Source organism: Pteropus vampyrus, unplaced genomic scaffold, assembly GCF_000151845.1.
Source record: "Pteropus vampyrus isolate Shadow unplaced genomic scaffold, Pvam_2.0 Scaffold214, whole genome shotgun sequence".
Lineage (NCBI taxonomy): Eukaryota > Metazoa > Chordata > Mammalia > Chiroptera > Pteropodidae > Pteropus > Pteropus vampyrus.
This window is the reverse complement of record NW_011888995.1, coordinates 650,393-656,820: the sequence shown is the minus strand read 5'-3', so window position 1 is coordinate 656,820 and position 6,428 is coordinate 650,393. Positions and strand designations below refer to the sequence as shown.

Here is a 6,428-nt window from a genome sequence, read left to right as displayed (position 1 = left end):
GCTTGGGGGTCTAAAGTCACCCCGGGTGGGGGGACAGGGGGTCCCCAGACGTGCTCCTGCTGGTTTATCCTGAGTACGCAGCTTCCAGATGACCGTTTCTTCCTTTCAGATGTAATCGTACGATATTGTTTAAAAAGTCAAATAGCGTCACCAGGTTTGTGATCAACAGAGGTTGTCACTGCGTCCCTTTCCGCCTCCGGTTCCTTCTCCCTTCAACCACCTACTTCTCAAGTCTCTAAATTATTATTATTATTTTTTTAATCTCTACCTCCACGTTTTCAACCGACGTGATTCCCTTATGATTTCTTGGTGTTTTTTAGCTCGTTTGCAGCCCCACCCCCACCCTCGAGCTCTCCCGCCCTCCCGCCGTCCTCGCAACGTGCTCACGTCACAAGCGTCGGCCGTGCCAGTGTGAGTGGTGACATCGTTATGACATCCACAAACATCGTTATGACATCCATAAGCCACTTAGGGGCCCTGCATCGTCTTCGCTTCCTCGGGCAACTTTTCGGTTTTCCTGGCGTTAACTGTCGCCTCGTTTTCTCATTCACTTCATTTTTTTCATAGACTCAAGACCACTTTAATTCCCCAAACGATCTGACAAAGCTGCAAAACTCCTCTCAAGAAAGTCAAGCCCATCAAGTGATCAGTGATTTTATTATGTTCACTCTGTCGTCGTGTGTTTGTTTTCCCGTGGAGATGTCCCTCTGGAGCCCTCTTGCTGCCCCCTGCTCGTGTCCGGAGAGGGGCCTCTTAGTGATGGCCCAGCCCTCCAGAGCGGTCCCTTCGGCTTCAGGGGGCGTCCCTTTGTCGTTCTCGTGCTGGATATAGCGTGTCCCGTGCCCCACGTCTTTCTCTCTCTGTGTTTACATCCTTGCTCGAATGACACGTGTCCCCCGGTAACTTCCTGAGCAAGGACACGTGCGAGGTACGGTTTTAAAATCTTATGTATCTTAAAACATCTTGGTCCCACCCATTCATCGACGGTTTGCATGGATAAAGAATTCCAGGTGTACTCCCTGAAGGTGACTCTGGGAAGGGGTTGTCCGGCCGGACACTGCAGAGGGCCGGCCCCCCGCACCACTTCCTCACGCTGACTCAGCTCCCCAGCCCAGGAAACGAGGGAGGAGGGCAGGCCCCATGTGAGTCCACACCTATCAGAAAGAGCAGCTCTCACAAGGGACACTCAGGGGCGCTGAGCCCCAGGCCTGAGGACAGGGCCTGCCCCACGCCCGGAGCCTGAGGCCAGCCAGGAGACCACAGCCACCAGGTGAAAGGGAATGGTGGTCGGCCCCGTCCTGGTGGGCTAAGGAATGTGTGTCCATTTCCCAAATCCCCGTGGAGGAGCCGCTGTCGTCACCGTGTGCAATGAGGCATGGCCAGGCCAGGACTCCGATGTGCTTCCTTCCGCCCCCGTCCTGGTCATCGGGCTTCCTAGGGGGTCAGAGACCAGAACCAGACAGGACAGAATCTCCCTTGCCAGGGTTTGGGCAACTAGTCCTGTGTTTGCATCCAGTTTCTACACCCCTCCAGCCGCTTCCCAAGCACAAGCGGGAGTCGACGGCCCACGCCGGGTCACACGCACACATTCCAGCTTCCAGGGAAGGCGCCAGCCACGGCGTGGGCGCTCGGTCGTCCTTCAGGGCCTTCCGGGAAGGCCCTGTGTGGAGACAGGCCCGGGGCCTCCTGCTACCCGGTCCCACCACTAAAAATAGTCCCAACCTGCAGCCGGAATCAATGCCATCATATTTTTCCAGGCCCAGCACCAGCCCAGGTTGACAGTGGGATCATCGTGACTTCCACGATCTCTCACTCAGCCTTCCGTGGGCAGAGGGAAGCTTTCAGAGCTGGATGATGGCCAATGGACGCTCCAACGCTGGCCAGTGGCGGGTCGGGCACTGGGAGAGAAACTAACACAAAGCTTGTATTTAAAACGCCATAAAGTTGAAATTATGTCATTTCTGAGCAAAACAAATCAGTGACCATGTAGATTCAGTCTGCAAATGTGGTCTACAAAGAGATTCTTTACTTCGAAAGGCAAGTTCTCAGCAAGCCAACTTTTCGAGTCCTGAAAATATATCTAGTTTCTCAAAATTGTGATTGACGTGTGACTGTTTCATAAATTGGAACAGATCCTCAGGTATAATAGGACCCGTTGCTCAAGGCGATATTTGAAAGGCACTTTCCCCGACGCCTGGAGGTTTAACTCCCCGTGTTCATTTCCCAGGGCTGCCCCACTAGAGGACCACACTCTGGGGGCTTAAACAACGGACATTCACTCTCCCAGTTTCAGAGACTAGAACACTCCAAAATCGAGGTGTCGGCGGGAACACACGCTCCCCGACGGCTCTGTGGGGGGGTCTGTCTGCCCTCCCTCTAGACTTCATGAGGCAATTCGCAGTATTGCTCGGCCTCCGGCCTCCGAGAGTTAGGAATGCAGGTGCTGTATGGCCAGAAGCATCCTGTGAACAGGGCCACACTGTTGACAGACAGGCAGAGGGCCAGGAGGACAGCCTATTGTCCCCGCTCTCTGCTCTTAGTCATTCTGAGTAGAATTTGGCTCTGAGACCTGGCCCACCGACCACAGTGCTGTAAACGAAAACTTTGTCCCATTCCCACGGGCCGTGACTTCCTGTTTGTGGAATGACTCCTGGTAGCCATGGAGACCAGTGCACCTGTGCTGGAGGTGGGGGCGGGGGGAGGAAGGCAGGCCAGAAGACCCCTCTCTTTAATGGCCTAATTATTATCACTTGCCCGCAATCGTCTAGTCACCGATTCTGTCACTAAGGACATGCCCAGGACATGCCACCGTCCCTGTCCTCGCAGGCCCTTGCATCTGGCTCCTGGGCCTGTCTGAGCAGGGGAGCCTGCAGGCACACCTGGCCAGGAGGCCCCCAAGGCAGCGGTGCCTGGGCCAGCACCCCCAGGAGGCAAGGTGGCACCCGGGGGTAAGGCCGCCCGTGGACCGGGCCTGGGCAGCAGGGCTGAGGTGCTCACGTCGTTATCCAGAGCTCTCCGACCTGCTGACCACGCCCACGGCCGGCGGGTGGGCAGAAGCGCACGGCGCCCCCAGAGTGCACTGTCCACCCCGCTCCTCCGGGAACTGACGCTCTTGTCCCACGTCCTGGGCGGACAGCGGAGCCTGGACGCGGCTCCCTCCAGCCACTCCCTGAGCCATTCGACGCGTATTCATCGAACACCTTCCATGTGACATCTCTCTGCCCTCGGGGGGCGGGCAGAACGAGGGCGCCCAGGGATGATGACATCAAATCCTTGGAACCCGTGTATCTTTATACAGCTACGGGGCCTTCGCAGCTGTGGTTCAGTTGAGGATCCTGAGCTGGTGAGATTACCTTGGATTCGCCGGGCGGGGCCAGTGTCACCACAGGGTCCTCACAGAGCCGGGAGAGGGCGGTGCAGAGGTCGATGGGATGCCACTGCTGGCTTCGGCGATGGAGGAAGGGGCCGAAAGCCAGAGAATGTGGGAGGCCCCGGAAGCCGAGAAATTCAAGGACAGGACTCGTCCTTAGAGCCCCCGCAGGAACCAGCCTGCTGACACCCCGATTTTACCCCAGCGGGGCCCGACTTCTGACCAGAACTGGAAGATGATAAGCGTGTATGGCTCTAAGCCACTGGGTCTGTGATAATGTGTCTCAGCAGCCAACCCGATTCCCCGCCCCGGGCACGCACTTGGCCCTGCCCCCACCCATTGCTTCTGGACAAAGATGATTCGGTTTTAGGCCTAGATGGGACCCCACAGCTCCCCAACTCTGACCTCTCGGATTTATAGCTGGGGACTCAGGAGCCGGGAGAGGTCTCAGTGTGGCCTGAAGGTGGCCACCAACACAGCTCGCTAAGGTCTGCCTTCACGCACATCCAGAGGGAAGGCCCCTCCCCACTGGGGAGCCCCTTCCTGCTGGCAGGGCCTTGAGAATGAGGAATAAGCTGGCCATGTCTTCAGGACAGACCCTGAAAGCCACCTGTGCCCTGCTAGAGGCCAGTTTACCCACGCTCACTGCACAAACAGCTGGACCCGGCTCTCTTCCCCGGTTCTGAGCCCAGCAAACCGCACACGTGTCCCTCCCAAGGGATCTATAAAACACGGACCACATGGGGACAGTGCTGAAGGCTGGGGAAAAAGAGAAGGTGAGTCCTCATCCGAGGTCCACCCCCAAAACCACAAAGGTGGCTTTGAAGAGATGGAGTGGGGGACAGGGGTGGGGGGAGGGTGGACCAAGTCATCACCTGGGACCCTCGGCCAGGCCTGCAGAAGCACAGTGTTCATGTCGCAGGGGTGCCCTTGCAGCCAGGCGAAATCTGCCAGGACGAGCGATGCTCCTAACTTGAATGGCATTCGAAGCTGCAGGTTGCATCGACTCGACGAGCCGCTTGGCATTCGTGTTGGCAGAAGAGCTGTAGGGCAGAGCCCCCTAAAGCGGCGCCGAAGGTTTATGGGAGCGTCTCCCTTCCCTTCCCCCTTCCCATCACCCCAGAGCGTGGGGTGCCGGGGCTGGAGCCAAGGGCCACAGCCTGGGGCTTAAACGCAGACCTTTGTCCTTGCACGATCTGGAGGCCAGAAGTCAAGGTCAAGGTGCGGGCAGGGCTGGCTCCTTCTGGAGGCTGTTCCGGGCCTCTCTCCCAGCTTCCGGTGGCTCCTGGCACTCCGTGGCGTTCCTGGCTTGTAGACGCATCACCCCGATCTCTGCCTCCTCCTCCCAGGGCTTCGCCTCCGGCGTGTCTGTGCCTCTGCTCCTCCCCTGTCCGCGAATCTCCCCCCTTAAATCCAGGACGATCTCATCGCCAGACCCTTCAATTAATTCCATCTGCCAACTCCCTATTTCCAAATGGATCCCATTCACAGATCCTGGGGTTCAGGACTTGGGCGCGTGATTCTGGATCGAGACCACCCCTCACCCTTTGGAAGAGGAGCGAGGCCAGCATCACGCGGCTGTCATCGGGCCACCCCACACACACACACACACGCACACACTGCTGCCTGCTGACCACCCCGCCTCGCCACGCCTGGTAGAAAGAGCATCCTCCACTGGTTAGGGGTGTCTCTCCATAGGCCGGGCCCGAGGCTGGAAGCTGAGGCCAGAGGGGCCAGAACGTCAGCACCAGGGACAGAAGTGAGTGTCCTGGCTCTGCCCCTATGGAGGGCATCCCCTGTAGAGTGTGTACAGATGTTTAAGGGCTGGGCTGTCTTGCACAAGCACTCAGAAAACCGCAGGTGACATCTTACCTGTGGCCAGAAAGTCTGATGGCCACCCCCCCACGTGCGGACAGACTCAGGAGCGTCAGTTCCCAGAGGCTGCATGCTGCCCATTTGCAGAATTGGCAGCTAGGGGATTGGGGGTTCCCAGCATCCCAGGATGTTTGGAGGGGACATCGCTGTGAGGACAAAGCAGACCTCCTTACACACTCCCTAACGAGGCAAATGGCATCTGTCTAGGGAGCTGCCGTGTCCACAGCTGAACTGACCAGGCTTCTGGCGGGGGGCGGGGGGGCTGGACAAGACAGTTACAGGGCTGGGTATCAGCAGCGATGATTTTTTTTATAACAGTTTTATTGAGATATAATTTTTATAATATACAAGTCACCCATTTAAAGTACAGTGCAGTGGTTTTTAGTGTTTTCGATGGTATTTAGTATGTTTAGGATATGCACCCAACACTGCAGTCAATTTTAGAATATTTTCATCACTTCGAAAAGAACCCCCTACCCTTTAGCTAGCACCCCACAATTCCTCCGCATTCCCTAGCCCCTGGCGACCACTAATTTTTTGTCTCTATGGATTTGCCTATTCTGGACATTTCATAAGAACGGAATCGTGTAATACATGGTCTTTGGCGACTGGCCTTTTCACTCCGAACAATGCTTTCAAATCTGCCCCACGCGAAGGATGTGTTAGTAATAAAATCCTTTTTATGGCCAAATAATAGTCTACTGTATGGATATGCCACTTTGCATTTATCCGCTCAGAAGTTGATGGGCATTTGAGCTGTTCCGTCTCTTGCCAATTAAGAATCACGCTGCTTTGAACATTTATGCCCAAGTTTTTGTGTGGACGTAGGTTTTCGTTTCTCGGGCAGATACCTAGGAGCGGAATTGCTGGGCCGTGTGCTGACTGTATGTTTAATCATTTGCAGAGGTTCCAGGCGGTTTTCCAGAGTCCCACCAGCAGCACACACATGCCTCAGTTTCTCCTCATCCTCGCCAGCATTTAAGCCGCTCTGATAGATGTGAGACGTTATCTCACTGTGGCTTTGACTTGCATTTCCCTTCTGACTAATGACATTGACATCTTTTCATGTGCTTATTGGCCATTTTTACATCCTCGGAGAAAGTGCCAATGATTTTTAGGACAATCAGGTGGACCTGGAGGCCACAGGTGTGGCGAATCAGCCAGGGCTCTGCAGGCAGCAATC

The 6,428-nt window shown here is 55.9% G+C and overlaps 1 long non-coding RNA gene across 1 annotated transcript in view; it reads left to right on the top strand.

Moving 5' to 3' along the window:
* The first annotated feature begins 631 nt into the window (after positions 1–631).
* Positions 632–6,428, top strand: part of LOC105300574 — a 6,471-nt gene continuing 674 nt past the window's right edge. The window contains exons 1-2 of the long non-coding RNA XR_896635.2: positions 632–642; positions 5,517–5,519. This is a non-coding gene — a long non-coding RNA (uncharacterized LOC105300574). The remainder of the gene's footprint in view (positions 643–5,516; positions 5,520–6,428) is intronic.